Raw genomic sequence first — 16364 nt, 5'->3', positions numbered from 1 at the left:
GTTTGAAGCCATCGCCTTATGGACACTCTTGACCTGTGTGAAACCCCAAGGTCTCCCAATCTCGTAGAAAGGGCACGACTGGCCTCCCGCAGAGCTCGCCTGCAGCCCCGGTCAGCGCTAAGTGTCACACGCACCGGACGCTTGGCCTCCTGCCCCTCGGCACTGCAGCAGGGAGCTGGGGACGCCTCGAGCAGAGTGGGGTCATGACCCCCCAAACAGGGGTCAAGGGTCATGATGACGGGCTATAGGTAAAAACCTTGGAGCTCCGCTTTTATCGAAATCCTCTCTCCCGGGGCTGAAGAGGCGCTGGAGACGGGGCCAGCGAGTCAGCCGGTAAGAGACTGTGAGCCTCCCTTCCCACTCTGAGCAGCCCGACCAGGCGGTGGATTTCATGAGAACAGCTCTCTCCTGAGGTTTGTGCTAATTCCTTTCCCCACTGGGCTGGGAACGCCAGACAGCTGGCTGGTGGGGTCCAGGGTGTCTGCGTCTGTCCTGACAGCCCCTGGGAAGCGTGGAGTCCAAGGACACGGGGAGGAGGGGGGGCTCCGGGAACCTGCGGCCGTGTGAAATCAGCTCTGCGTTCACGAAGGGTCCTACCGCTTGGGTTTCTGGCTCCTTCTCGGGACCGGTTCTGATTTCATGGCCCTGGCCACAGGGGACGCGTCACCTTCCTGCCTAAGGCAGAGGAGAGAGCCCTGCGTGCGTGCCCTGGTTTCGTCCCCCCGGAGCTGCGTGACCTTGACGAGGGGCCTTTCCTTCTCTGTTAGCATCTCCAGACGATCCCATGGAAATACTGCTATCACCGTATCCGGGGTTAGACCAGGTCGTCTTCTGAGAGCCCCTAACCTCTTGCCACTCTGATAACCAGCAGTGCCGGGAACGGAATCCAGGTTTGTCCATTCAAAGCCACCGGCCTTTTCCCCTTCCCAGAAGTCCAGGAGGCAGGGGGTTAAAGCGCAGCCTGCACTTCACTTCGCCCTGTATGGAGCCCATGACTCAAGCTCCCTGCCCCTCCTCAGGCCTCTCCTCTGTAAGAAGCGGGCCAGTAACAGCCCCCCCCCCCCCGGGGTTTATGACCAAACGTGTTCGACTTTCAGGACAGCACAAGACATGTTGGCTGTCATGGCCGCGGTGCTTCCTATTGCCCTACAGATGTGCTGGGTTCTTTCCTCTGATGACCCCGAGGTCTAGGTCGGGACTCCACTCAGGGCGCACTCCGCACCAGGTCCACGCTGAGGCACAGCTGCTGTCCCCTGCCCCTCACCACTGTCTGGGCGGAGCCGTGGAAGCCTCACAGGCCTGGCCAGCTGATGGCCGCTGCCGGGTGAGCCTTGCTGCTGGCTTGGCGTGGGCGTGCGGGGGTCTTTGACCTTCTGCAAGATGTGCAGCTTTTCATAGAAACGGAGGCCACCTTTGCAATCTGGAAAATATCTAATTGCCTCTCACAGGTTCGAAAGCAGCCCCCCCACCCTCCCACGGAGGGCAGAGGCCTCCCCAAGCCAGTAGAGCCTCTGATTGGCCCTGGCAGGGTGGAGAGAGGGTCAGAGGCTGCTCCTGCTGTGGGGTCAGGCAGAGCCCTCGGGAGGGCGGGGGTGGCGGTGTACACAGATGAGATGACTTAGTGCCCCGATGAGGAAGCACAAAGCCCCTCGTGCAGAGGAGGCGGCGGGAGGGAGGGGCCTCAGCGCCCCAGCACAGTGCCTGCCTCACTCTCACAGCTGCGTCGAGTCCACAAGGCCGCTGATGCCCCGCCACGTGGCACTCCCGGCCAGTTCACGGGCCTTGCTTCAGCTCGAGGCTGAGAGGCCTGGCTCCCCGCTCCTAGCACTTAGCGTCCAAATTTCTGGTGTCCTGGGAGAAGCCCAGCATATCCCCTCCGGTGCCTTCCCAACCGGAGCCACGGGCAGAAGGTGCCGGAGACAAAAAGGGGCCCAGAAGGCGTTTTCAGATGGAAGGAGAGGGAAATCTCTTTTCCACTTCTCCATGGAGGACCCAAGGAAAAAGCTGATTCCTGCTCGCCCTCCAGCTCCGGGACGCTCCAACCTGCAAACCACAGCCTGAAAGAGAAACCTCTGCTGCCAGAAGGTGCTGATGGGGAAACGATTTAGACCTTTTAAAGTTAAGCAAGGGGTTTATCTTTGGGTCTTAAATTCTGCAGAAAGGTCAGGATAGAAATGAGGTCTCCCCCCAAATGCAAGTCTGATCTACCGTTACCGTGCTGGACATGGAAACTCAAGCCGAACAGCCACGTCTGTGCCTTGCGGGCCCCTACACAGGATCTCAGGATCGCCTGATGTGTTAGGAGGTGACTCGGACTAAAAGCTCTCTTGGGGGACTCAATCAGGCCTGGGTTTAGATCCCCGCTTGGCCCCTCTTATGATCTGGGCCACTTCTGTGACTCTCTGAGCCTCAGCTTCCTCCTCTGGGAAATGGGCACACAACCACCCTGAACAGAACCTTTTGAAAGTGACAGGCTCCGACGTGAACAGGGACCCACCCCAGCAAACCAGGGCTGTCTCGGGAGTCAGCACCCAGAATGCGCTCCAAGAACGCCACCTCGGCTTGGGGCCTCCCGTTCTCAAGCCCAGGTCCTCTCGGACACCCCCTCGCAACTCTGAAGTTTGTTTTGGTGGCCAGCGGCGGAGACAGGGAGGGTGGTTCTCACTCCGGCAAGGCGGGCGAGCTGACCCTGGAGCAGAGGCTACCCCGTTTTATCTCCGTGTTGCGGACGTGAGGTGGGGCACTCCCTTCGGCGACATCGGAGTGGAGCTGCTGTCGCCAGAGGCGTCCAGGGGGCGTTCTGCAGACCCTCCCTGGCCCCGGCCGCGCCCTGTCTGCAGGGCCCAGCATCTGAGAAGCCCCTTGGAGCTGGCGGCTCGTCGACGGCCGCCTTCCTCCGGGCACTACGCTGACGTTTCTCCTTCACCATCTTCGAAGCTGCCCATCCTTTTCAGGAGAAGAAGGAAACGCAGTGGCCTGACGTTCCAGGAGCCCCTGAAGGAGGAATGCGGAAAATCCAACGGGCTGGGCCCCATCCAGCGGGTCCTCCGGGGAGAGAAGGGATTTCGCAGGCTAATGGCTGGGCCTCCGACGCTGACATCTTCTTATGATGTACTTAAGTCCGGTTTGTTTTGCTTTCTGTCTCCACAACAATTACCGAGATTTATTTTTTATTGCTCCGGTTCACTCTGCCAGGACCACACTTCCTTTTCTCTTTAAAGGAACAGCCATCCCGCATGGAGGGGCCTAGGAAGTGAGCATTTTCAATTGCAAAAATGAAAATAAACAAGGCTGCACGCCTCTTCTGGAGCAGGCCGCTGCTTCCCCGGTGCGCAGTGCCAGAGGGGCTTCTGGCTCTTCTCTGCTCGACACAGGGGTTCACCCCGCGACTCCGCCGCAGCCCCCGCGAGGCCGGTTGTCACAGAGACACTGTCTTCCCTGGGGGGCTCCTCAGAGAACCCCCGGGAGCTCAAAGGCACTTTGTTCTCAACGCCGGGTGACGGGGAAGAGGAGTGTGAGTTTCTCGGTGCTGCTGTGCCGTTCCAAGGTGCCAGTTTGGACTGAGGGCCCCGTGGGTGCCCAGTATCTGGCCTGGCCCTGTCTTTCCTGGGAGGCCCTCTGCTAGGAAGGCGAAGCGCCCTGGCAGTGCCACGCGGCGAGGCGGGGCCATTCCGTGGAGGGAGAGGGAGCACCAGGGCCAGGTGGGCACCGTCCCTCCAGATCCTGGCTGTGGGACCCGGGAAAGGCACCCCCCCTCTCTGAGCCCTGGTTTCACCCCGGGAAACCCCTGCCTCCTCGGTGGCTGTGAGGATCCCCTGAGACCCCGGGTGGCAATGGGCTGGCACAGCCTGGCCAAGGTGCCCGTGATAGGATGAGTGGCGTATGATGAATGGCTGCATCTTGAGGCAGGAGATGGACCCGGATTCTCCGGGTGGGCCCCATGTAACGACAAGGGCCTTCTAAGAGGGAGGAGGGAGGTCAGAGTCACAGGAGATGTGACGACAGAAGTAGAGTGACATGGGCCCACCAGCCAAGGGAGTGGGCGCCTCGAGAAGCTGGAAAAGGCAAAGGAACGATTCTCCTCTGGCGCCTCCAGAGGGAACCAGCCCTGCGACACCCTGACCTGACCCAGTGAGACCCACTTCTGACCTGCCGACGGTGAGAGCCCACGTGTGTCCTTTAGGCCTCTAGGTCTGTGGTCACTCGCTCCAGCAGCTCCAGGAAGGGAGCACAGTGCCGGAAGCGGCCATCGCATCATCAGCAGTGGGGGCGAGCCTGCCCCCCGGCTGCTCTCAGGCTCCACGTTGGCCTCCCATGCCCTGGGAAGGCACGCCTGTCCCTCCATGCCCTCGTTCCCTCATTCATTCCTTCCTGAGCACCCAGAGTCTGCGAGACTCGCTGGGCTGATGCCCCCTGCCCTCGCTTGCTCCCCCATCTTGGGCGGAGCCAGAGTTACCTTCCAAAACCAGGTCAGGCCACACCCCCTCTGCCTAGGCCCCGTCCCTGTGTCCCGGTCCTTCCTCTGCCCTCCCTCTGGCTCTGCCTCCTGGCCCAGGGCACCCGTGCCAGCTGCTGCCCCTCGGTGCATGTCTCCCCCCGGGGGTGGGGAGGGGGGACACTGCCTCCCCCTCTTTGGGTCTTTACTCTTTTGCACCTTCTAGCCAGGCCCTCTCGAGCGCCCTCTCCCCTCTCCTGCTTCAGCCCCGTCCCTTCGCAACGCCCACATTTTCCTCTTAGGCATAAGCTTCCCGTCTCCCCGCTGGAAGTAAGCACCTTCAAGGCAGAGGTTTTCACCGATTTGTTCCCCAAGGTAGCCTCAGTGCCTGCACACAGCAGGGACTCAACAAACAGTTGCAGAATAAATGAACACAGGCTACAGTCTTTAAAGCCAGATTCCGAGCAGCTCTCCAAACTCTTCTAGAGTCTCAGCATTTCATGTTTGACTTGCATTGGCTGCTGGCTCTTCTGGAAACACAGCTCTTGTTCAGGCCTCTGTAATTCTGCACAGGTGAACTCCTTCTCGGCCTGGTGAACTCCTATTCGTCCTTCAAAACCCAGCTCCTTTGCAGACCTTCCTCTAAATCTTTCATTCCTGCTGTTTGGTTCCCCCCGCCCCATGCATTTCTAAAACACTTCATGCTTCCTTTTATTGGCGAATTCATTGTTTAGAGTTTGACTTTTTTTCCTCTTTTTTTGGCCGCCCTGTAGCATGTGGACTTCCCGGGCCAGGGATCAAATCTGAGCCAGAGTGAAAACATTCACCGCAGCTGCGGTAACACCAGATCCTTAACCCACTGCATCAGCCAGGGGAGTGAACTCGCATCCCTGCCACTGCGGAGACACCACGGATCCCATTGCACCACAGCGGGAATTCCAGAGTTTTTTTTAAACCCATCTGTTTCCCTGATCAGACTGTTAAGATGACTCTTCCTTGTTCGTTTCCTGTGCCATCTAGAGACTCCCTGACTCACAGCAGATGAACAGAAACACTGAGTGGATGGATGGACGGACGGGTTGGATGGGTGGGGACAGAAACTTTGTCTCATTGGACTCTGGGTCTTACTCACGGAGCACAGTCTCTGGTACCCAGCAGGCATCCGGGGAACTCTCTCACCTGTGAGGACAGGGACGTAGGTCTGCTTTGTCCACGGCTGTGATCCCGGTCCTAGAGCAGCGTCTGGCTCGTAGCAGGCACCCGGAAATGCCTGACGAGTGAGTGCAGATGGGCACCTGCTTCCACCAGCCCTCTCCCCGAGGTGAGCGATGGCCGGGGCTCCAGAAGGCGAAGGGGCCTCTAGCTGCCCTGAGGTCTCTCCCTCCAGCCTCACACACACGCGTCCACACAGATCAGAACATGTTTGATGGGGGGAGAGTGGAAGGGGTCTCTGAGTCCAAATCGCCCCTTAAATAAGGGCACCACTCACACTGCATGAGGGCCCACCCTAAAGACCTCATTTTAAATAGTCACATCTGGAACCCCCCCATTTGCCCGATGGCCATGCTCCCAGGCTCCCGGTGGAGACTTCCACACAAGAATCCAACCCTATCGCCCTGGCAGGACCCGCATCCGTCCGTCTCCACCGTCACTGACGCCTCCTTCCTCCAGCTGCCCGGGCGCTTCCACGTTCCTCTTCTACGTGTGCCCTGAGTTTAAACTCCGTGCAGGCAGGGAGCTTGGTTTGGCCGGTACGCTGCTGTGTCTCCGCACCCCCGAATCACGCCTGGCACATAGTAGGGGCTGGATAAATGTTTGCTGAATGAGTGAACGTGAGACCCGCCTCCCGCGTCCTCTGTTAGACTGTGCGCCCGCCCAGGGCAGGTCCGCGGTGGCTCTCTCGGGGCAGATACTCGGCGAATGCTTGGGGAGTAGAATCACTCTTTGGGCCAGCAGTGAAATTTCCTGTGACTCAGTAAATCACTTTAGCTAATGAAGGAATAACAATCCCAGAGGAACAGAAGTTTCAACTATGCAGATTATTTCTGAGTTTTTAAAAGTGTCTCTTCAAAGAAATAAGTCCCCAGGGACTGCCGGCTCTCCAGAAAGCCTGACTTTCCACTCTCTTAAGCAGCTCGTTTTGGCCCCGAGACAAGATCCAGTTGGTGGTTTTAATAAGTAATGCTTTTTGTGCTACGAGAGTAACACTGAGCAAATGTACAGAAGTAGAAGAAATTAAGAAAAAAGTAACCCTCCGGCCACAGACAGCCAGGTTGTTAACATGTCATTGTATTTCCTCCCGGCCTTTTTTTCTGTGTCTATTTTTATGTGGTGATAAATTAAGTGCAATTGGGTGGCTCTTCGATGAAACAAAAATCCATCTTGAAAATACTCTCCAGCTTCCCCACCACTCGCAAACCCCGGAGGCGCTGGCCTGCAAGGGTGGGAGCCTGGATGGGGCTGGAGGGAGGTGGGGGACAGGCTGAGGGCTTGGGTCTGGGCGGGGGGGAGGCACCGGAGCGGCTGGTCCTGGGCAAGGTCGTTCCTGGAATCCCAGTACTTGATGCCCGCGTGGATGGCACTACTGCGATGGGTGTACAACAAGGACACACACTGTGCCCTAAAACCCATCCTGGCCTGGGCTCCCAGTTCGTCGGCAATTTGCACGTTTCCAATGACAAGGCCCCGCTGGAGCATGGGTGGGAAAGTGGCGGCTTCCCACTGAGCGAGCGGCTCCCAGTCGGCTGGGACCCAGGACAAGGCTGTTGGCATTTCGCAGGGGAAATGATACATCCCCACGGCCGAAAGCAATGGGGCCGATTCAGGCTTTGTGGTGGCCGCTGATGTCATTTCAGAGAAACAGCTAAAGAGCTGTTTTGTTTTTCAGACTATGTCTCTGAAAATTGTCTTCTTTAAAAAAAAAAACTTCTGATTTGATCCCATTGTGGACGTTCCAAACCCCAAACCTCTAATCCAGGCCTGCCTGAAGGCCCCTGCCCCGGGCCGGGGCCGGCGCCGGGCGCTGGCTGCTGACCCGGAAGGCGGAGGTCGCCCGGTTCAGTCCACCGCAGAGCTCGCAGCTGAGACCCTCGTCTGCTGCTGGCCTGCTGGGGGGCCCGGGAGTGGGTGGCGGGCAGGGAGGCCAGAGAGAGGGGCTGTCCGGAGACGCCAGTCGAGGGCATTTGTCTTCCCGAAGGCCGCTGTGGCTGTCCGAGAATGCCACGGAGTGCCTTCCAAAATTCTCTCTGCGAGTGTGCGGGGGAGGCTCACCCTTGGCTGACACGCTGGGAACGTCGGAGTGCCGTCGGCTGGGCTGGCACTCAAATCCGGATCAACGGGAGAGCAGGAGGGGAGCCATGGAAAGGGTTAAAACAGGCCTCCTCTCAGCCAGGAAGCCCCCTCCACAACCCCCATCTGCTCTGCCCAGTCTCCCACGCGGGAAAGGACCCCCATGGCTCCTTCCCACAGTCCCAGAATGTGACACTGCTGGCAGGGTGGGTGGAGCATGGTTGGCCACTATTGTAACTAGGCTGGGTTGCTCACACTGAGGCCCTACTGTGTGGCCACGTTCAGCGCCAGGGCCTTCCTGTATGCCATCCACGCGCATCCTCAGGGCAACACTGGGCGATCCGTTTTCCAGACGGAGAGACTGGGGCGCAGAGAGGTGAAGGCCACCCCACTGGAAACAGCAGCGCTGGGATGCACATGCGGGGCTGATGGATTTTCCTCATTTCTTGCACGCACTGCCTTTAGCCAGGGGCTGCTACAGCAGGTGGAATGTGCCCCCCACCCCTAAGGAAACACCCACGTCCTGCCAGGACCTCACTTGGAAAAACAGTCTCTGCAGATGCAGTCAAGGACCCTGAGATGAGAAATGTTCTCGTAAGAGACGAGAGGGAGGCGATGCTGGCGTAGGAGAGAGGGCCGTGTGGAGGCGGAGGCAGAGACTGCTTCTTCACCTCTCCTCGCGGTGCTCCCGGGGCTGCTCAGAGGCTGCCTCACGATCCTCCTTCTACGGATGGAAGCCCTGAAGCCCACAGAGATTCAGTGGCTCCTACCAGGCATGGGCTGTGCACCTGTTACCAAAGCGAGCTGTGTAACGAGCGGCCCCACAGTAATACAAGGCCATGTGCACAGAGGTGGGGCTGCTCAGGGTCACCTCGTAGGTTCATCTCTTTCTGTCCCCAACCACACCCATCACGCCCATCCATCTCCCCCTGCTCTGGCCCCTGCCAACTGCCCCCCACCCGCCACCATCGACATGGAGGTGAGTGGATCTGGGTGTCTCACACATCAAAGATTCATGGAGCAAGTGTCCCAGGATAGACCCGCAGAGGCTGCCTGGCCTTTTCCAAGGCACCTGGGGGTCACAGGTAGAGCTGGGGGTCTGCCACGCACTATTCAGGATGCGCCCCGCCCCCGACAAAGGCCGTCACAGAAAGCCCTGCAGCCTTCTGAGGCCCAGACTGTGCAGAGTCTTGTGCCCCCGCCAGGGCGGCCCTCATCCTCCTCGGCCACGTGAGCGCAGCCGCATCCCGGGGAAACACCAGTGATGCAAGCTCTTCCAGGGACAATGGCCACAGTGCTGCCAACCTCCTGAGGCAACACTTTTGTAACGAAAGTGTATTTTGGGTGTTGGACTTGTAAACTTCCATGCTTGACCAGGCGTGGCCATGGACTCGTCCGTAATGGGACAAAAGGCACAGTCTGTGGATTTCTACCCCAGGTTTGTATTTTTACCATTTACAACCAATAAACACTGGCTCCAACATCAACATAAAACAAGGAAGACCGCAAATCCTGCCTTTCCAGCAGTGAAAGGGATGGAGCCCTGGACCGTCACGCTCGCTGTCACATTTCAGCAGCAACTGCTCACGGAGGGCCGGCCCAGGACCAGACTCTGGCCAAGCCCTTTGCATCCATCTCCTCGCCAGGTCCTTTGAGAACCTTGTTATCATCGTGACTCCCGTTTTAGAGCGAGGGAAACGGAGGCTCAGAGGTGGTTAGTCCCTTATATGTTAGCAAAGGGCAGAGCCAGGGAGCCCCCCCGCCCCCGGCGCCAAGTGAATCCTGCATTTACAGCCCCGTCACTAAAGCTGTTGTATACACAAGTGAGCACACACTTCAGAGTATACACACGGGCTTTTTTTTCCTGAAGTTTCAGCTGAAATGCTCGACCTCTGACCAGACGGTCAGAAGAAAGTCGGAGGTGCTGGGGTGGAGCTTGAGAAACGTGGGAGCTTAGACCTAGAGGGTCTTAGGGGGGTCCTTAGGCACAGGGACAGCAAGAAAAGGAGGAAGGAGGTGCTTCTGCTTTGGAGAGAGATTCTGAACAGGAAACAACAGAGAAGACCCAGGAATCCCAGAGCTGGTTCTTTGAGAAGATAGATGACAGCAATAAACATCTAGCCAGGTGGACGGAAAAAGGGGAAAAGACATAAGTTACCCGTATCAGAAACGAGAGGACTGACACCACTACAGATTTTACCGCTCGCTTGGGAAAAGAGGACAGCTCGCTGGAAGACACAAGCCACCATGGCTACCTCTAAAAGAAGCAGACTATCAAATGCATGAGTACCCTCTGTTAACAAAATTATACTTGCAGTCGGAAACGTCCCCACAAAGACTACTCCAGGACCAAGCGGCTTCATTGGTGAATCCTAGCAAACATTTCAGGAGCATAATTATTCCAATTTTACCCAAGAGTTTACCAAACTCTTCTAAAAAATCAACTAGGATGCAGTCAATGAAGCAGCATTACTCTGGTACCAAACGCAAACAAATAAACGAGAAGAAATGAGGACTGCAGACCAATATTCCTCACAAACAAAATACAGAAAAATAAAACCCGGTGACATCTCTAAAGGAGACCACACACTGCTCCCAGGGGACGCCTGCCTCGGGGACCGAGGTTAACTGAGCCAGGGTCACTCGGGGAAACCGAGGTTAACTGAGCCGGGGTCACTCGTGGAAACCGAGGTTAACTGAGCCGGGGTCACTCGGGGAAACCGAGGTTAACTGAGCCGGGGTCACTCGGGGAAACCGAGGTTAACTGAGCCAGGGCCACTCGCCGCTTTCACAAACCAAACAGAACATCGGACGGCCATCTCGATAAAGATGCAAAGCATTTGACACAGTCTAACACCCATTCCTGATTGAAAAGAAAAAACCCTCAGAAGACAGTGAACAGAGGGAACCTCCTTCCCTTGAAAAATACAAATGATCACAGCGTCATCGTTTAGCAAAGTTAATTCAAAATGGATCAGAGATCTAAATGTAAAACCTAAAACGATAACAGTTTTGGAATAAAAGGAGAAAGCATTTGTGACCATGTGTTAGGCAAAGATTTCTTAGAGTTGTCATAATCCTGAGCTCTTACAGAGGCATGACCTACATATATGAACAGTTTGAAATTCTGAACGGCAGCAAAATTCAAAACTTATGCTTTCAAAAGACTCCGTTAAGAGAATTAAAGGACAAGCTCCACACTGAGAGGAAATATGTGAAAATCACATATCTGATAAAGGACTCTTACTCAGAATGCATAAAGAACTCTCGAAACTCAATCATAAGAAAACAAACAACCTGACAGCAAAACGAGAAAGGGTTGCAATGGGCGCGTCACCAAAGAAAATGACACGGCAAAGAACCACATGAAAAGACGCGCCACATGATTAGCCATTTGGAAAAGTTAGTCATTTGGGAAATGCACATAAAAACCACAGTGAAATACCACCCCCCGCCTAGAAAGACAGCCAGCATTAGAGTTCGATCACCACTCCTGTGCGGTCTTTCTCAGCTCTTTCCTGTCAAAACCTGGTGGAGTTCCTGGGCATAAAACCCCTGAGACTGTGGCCACGCGCTGAGCCGGCAGACCTGAGGCTCCCCCCCGCCCACAGCAGCACACACTCGGTCTCCAGCCCCTCGTCATCTAAATGAAATGCTCCTACCAGGGTGCGAGGAAGCGGATCTCACTCGTGGCCTTCGGGTGCTCTGCCCTCTGACCCCAGTCCTCCGATGTGGCCAAGAAAAGCCATCAGTCTTCAGGTGGCTCAGGATTTTTCTTGTGGTGAGAATGGGAGCGATCCCAAGCTTTTCCGGTGTCAGAGCTGAAACCGAAAGTCGAGACAACCACGTTGGAAAACGGTTTGGCAATTTCTTAAAAACGTATACATCTGCCACGTGCTTTGGGCCATTCCAGTCCCAGGCATTTACCCAAGAGAAACGCAGGCATGGGGAGGTGGCCGTTTGGTTTATAACAATCTCGCACTGGACACAACTGAAATGTGCATCAATGAGCGGGTGGACGAGCAAAATTGTGTCAGAGCCATATAACGGAATATTACTCAGCCATCAAAACAAAGTACTGATTCATGCTGCCGTACACCAGCTAGACCTCCATCACTTAAAAAAGCTGTTGAAACACGTCACACCACAGGGGAACCTTGAAAGAACGGCCCAATGAAAGAAGCGGCACAAAAAAAGAGACAGCAGATTCTGAATCCATATACATCCAATTCTAGGCATCCACAGGGACTCGAGGCAGGCCAGTCACTGCCAGGGGGAGAGGGCCCTGATGGCTGGAGCAGGAGGGACCCCAAAGGGGCAGGAGGCAACGCCTGGGGGGGCAGGCACGTTCCAGATCCCGATCGTGGGGACGGCTTCACCGGCACGGACACACCTCAGACTTACCAGGTGGTTACCTTATCAGGTGCGCAGTTTATTATATGCCAACTGTACCACACTACGACGCTTTAAAAATGAGTCTGAACTCAGAACTATCATCTTTTTAGAGATGTTTTTCTCTTCTAAGAGGAAGGGGCCCTGGAAATTACATCTAATCTAGACATTAGAGATTTTCACCCCTGACACTCGAAGCCTGGGGCGGAATGTGACTTGCAAAGACAGCGGTGTGGCATCGCACACCCATGCGCTCTCACACAGGACCCGCCTCGCTACAGCTGCGTCGCTCCCCTGAACCTGGTGGCCTTGGAACCAGGAACAGAAGAGAGTGCAGGCAACACTGCATGACGCCCTCTGATCCACCTGTCACCTTGGAGATGAGGCTTCCGAGGCACGAACATGACATAAGTGAGGACAGTCTAGATGGCGATTCGACACATGTACTGCTTCCCGCACTTGAACCTGCGACTCCAAGGCCGAGGCTCCAGTGACAGCAGTCCGCAGGCCTGGCAGGCGCGGGTCAGCTCCCAGGTCAGTTCTGTACTCTTTCAATGGACCCACAGTCATCTCAATAACATGGACTTCTTTAAAAAAATGCATGTTGTCCCTCTACCCAAAGCAAATCCGTTTATTAGAGGAGTGATGACCTCTCGACGCTGATTCGAATGCTCTGTCTTTAATCCAGCAGATTAATCCCACGTGCGTGCTATGTGTGACCACAACTTGGCTTCTAAAGCATTACCTAGAGAAGCACGTCTTTGAGAAAGCTGTAGAAAGAACATCGGGCTCTCAGCACACAGGTGTCCTTCCAGCCTCCACCTGTCCAGGCCCGGCAGCTCCAACGAGCTTCTGCTGTGTTACCGGTTGCCTTCTTCCCCTGTAATGCCTGGGACCTCGGCAGGCCAGCCGGCCACAACCGGGAAGGCGTTCGGAGACCATTAGTGCAGGAAGCTCGGTGCAACCCAAAGAAACCATGAACCAGTGAGTTGGAAAACACCCCGTGAAAGGCCTTTTCAGCCTGCGTCTTTCAGGAGGAGTTTGTTTTTGGATTAAAGGAGCTTCTTCAGGTATTCACAAGTACCCGGGCTCTCCGCACCAGCTGCAGAGTGGAAACCCGTCCGTCACGATCAATTGCCAGGGAAGCACTGGCGTGTTCCGACGGGGGCACACGGATAAAAGCAGCGTGATTAGGTGACGCGCCTTCAAAGGAGATGAAAGGCCCCAAACATCCTCAAAAACGCAGGCAAAAATACACCCTGAAATCACCACTTTCTTTATTTTGGAAGCAGCAGCTCCAGTCAAAGGCGAGGTGTCAACGGCATGGAATGCCGCAGTCTTGCACTGGGCTCTTTCTTTCTTTTTTTTCTTTCCTTGCTCGAGAAGAAAAATGATGGAAATGCCATTCCCCTAGTTCCGCCTCTCCTCCAGCGACGGGTGGAAATGCCCCCTCCTTAAGCGGACCCCAGACCAAGCTGGCACTTTGATGGCCTTCCCCGCACGGAGGGGAGGGGACAACAGGAACCAGGGGCTAATGGCACCAGGATCTGATGCCCCACCCCCTCCACCACATTTTTCTCTGAGTTTTCTGAATGGCTCATTTGTATTCTCAATTCCTCTGGTTAAAAACCAGGGCCTTTGCTCCACTTATATTGCTAAGAAAACACACGAAGTTCCACAATCGTCCTGCAAGCTCCCTTTCTGCATGCAATGCTTAGTCTGATGTCGTTAAGTCTGGGGGGCCGGCAGGTTTAAGGATGATGAGGAGCTCCGTAGCGGGGGCCCCCCCCGACATTCATTTTCAGATGAGGAAGCGGAGCCCCAGCCAGAGTGGTTGGGTGTCTTACTCTGAGCAGCAGGACTGGAACCAAAATAGAAATTTGGGGGTTGGATCCCTGAATAAGTGGTTTCCCCACAGTCCGAGTTATTCCTTTTCAATTTCCCTGTATTTTTCATCCTTTAAGGGACATACTCTGTGTTCGCAGTGCTCATTAACACATATTTAAATAATTATGGAAAAATCCGCCTTTTATGCACTCTGACCTCTGGGTTTCTGCAGCTGGATCTGATGGCGCTTCAGCACTCTGGCACATTTCAATTAGTGCTCTGCCTGCCTCTTTGGCCCCTGTGGTCCCGAGGCAGCCCACGGCACACCTGCCTTGTTGAGCTCAGAACCTCCAAGGTGCTTACGCAAACACTTGGCTTTTCCTTTCTCCTCTCTCGCTCGCCCCCGCTTCCCTTTCCTGGCTGACTCTGAGGCAGCAGAATGAGTGTGCTATTGAAAGGCCACCTTGACACCGCCGCTAAATAAGGGTGCCTCTTGTTGGCAGAATTTTTCCAGTTTGGATGAGGGCGACACAGAAGGGGAACGGGAGGTATTCATTAGCCAAGACAGTGGTTATACTTTGCAGTACAAAACATACATATGCGCACACACACATAAAAAGACATATTTATCTCTCTCTGTAACTGCACATTCAGGTCTTCTACCTCAAAAGGTACGTCCAAAAACGGGATCCCACCGCTCGGTAATGCGCAAAAGCGGCACGTCACACCGTGGTCGTTTTCTCTGCCGGGACACCGAAAGGTCCCGGCATAGTATTTCATCACATGGATAAATCAGCAACTTGAAAGCCAAGTGTCTACTGACGGTCAAATGGACATTTCGCTTGTTATCCATTTGTCTATGGATTTAATTTTACTGTTCTTAATGGCATTTGATAGACATCTTTGCACACACACACACGTATCTTTTCGATCTAGTCTGCATGTTTACTTGGGACAAATTCCTGCCAGCATTGGTCTCTACAGGTCTAAACAGTTTAAATTTTGGCACGTATTGCTCTCAAGAAAGGTGGGGGCAACTTAAAATCCCACTGCCTGTGTCAGAGGGAGCCCGCTCCCCACAGCCTCCACCAGCGCTGTGTATGGTCCTTAAAAACAGCTCTACCTCTGGGACCCTGACGCGTCCCCGCAGCTGAGGGGCTGACTGCGAAGAGGAGGGGCTGGCTCTCGCGCAGCGTGGGGAAGCCAAGTGGTGCAGGCACCAGAGCAAACAGTTCCTCAGAAAAGGGAGCACAAACGCCGTGTGATCCGGCCATTCCACTTCTGAGTAAGACCCAAAGGATCGAAAAGCAGTGACTCAGATACTTAGACACACGTGTTCACGCCAGCTTTCGTCACAAGAGCCAAAAGGTGAAGGCAGCCCGTGTCCCTCGAGAGGTGATGGATAGATAAGATGTGGTCCCTCCCCGCCGAGGAGGACGATGTGGCCGAAGAAGGGGATGAAGCACTGACACCTGCTACAACACGGACGCGCCAGGGACGTTGTGCTGTCGCTGAGGACAAAGACCGCATGATTCCCTGGCCAGGGGGCACCATTGTGGCGAGAGCCACAGAGACAGCCTCAGAGGGTGGGTGCCGGCACCCAGGGGTGAGCCTGTGGGGAGTCAGCCTGATGGGGACAGAGTCTCCGTTGAGAAGTTGGAAGCGTTCTGAAGAGGGAGGGTGGGGGCGGCTGCAAAACACCGTGAATGTACTTGACGCCACCGAGCGAATGACACCCTTAAAAGCGGTTGAAATGGTAAATTTTATGTTGTGTACCCTTTACCGTAATTAAAGACAGCACCTGACAGCAGCTGGCACCCGCGAAGGGCGCCTCCCTCACTCCTTGGGGGTCCCCCCCCCGACCCCGCCGACAAAAGGAGAACCTTAGGGGCGACACGGGATGGGGGAGCCCCGCCCATCTCCCACCATCCGCAGGCCCAGGTGCCGTCTTCAGGAGCCAAGAGGTCATGCAGGGGACACGCTCCTCAAGAGAGGCCACCAGGCTGCCAACGTGTCAACACGTCTCCACTCAAAGGAGATAAGAATGCAGAAGAGGTGTAACTTAAGTGTCATCTGAAAGCTACCAGGGGCTTAGCCGCATTTCAAAGGGGACACAGGGCGGGGCCCAGAGACAGGGGTGCACAGACAATGCGCCAGGACCCGTGATTATGACTTATCATATTCCACCCCGAGCGGGAAAAGCACGCAGGCGGGACCGATAAACCCCAGGAGAGCCGAGAGCTCGCCCCCAGCAGCAGCTCAAGTGCTGAGTCTCAATTAACCAACTAACCAATTAACTGCAGCAAAAACAGCAGGGCCAGGAGACAAGGGTGAGCCGGAGCCTCGGGCAGCCCCATGCGGAAGCACGCAGGCGCCCATGGACTCGGACTCCAGGAAGAGGAATGACGCAGAGAGCCCAGCT

This window comes from Phacochoerus africanus, chromosome 8 (genome assembly GCF_016906955.1).
Source record: "Phacochoerus africanus isolate WHEZ1 chromosome 8, ROS_Pafr_v1, whole genome shotgun sequence".
NCBI lineage: Eukaryota > Metazoa > Chordata > Mammalia > Artiodactyla > Suidae > Phacochoerus > Phacochoerus africanus.
The sequence above is the reverse complement of the archived record's forward strand: the minus strand, read 5'-3'. Positions refer to the sequence as shown.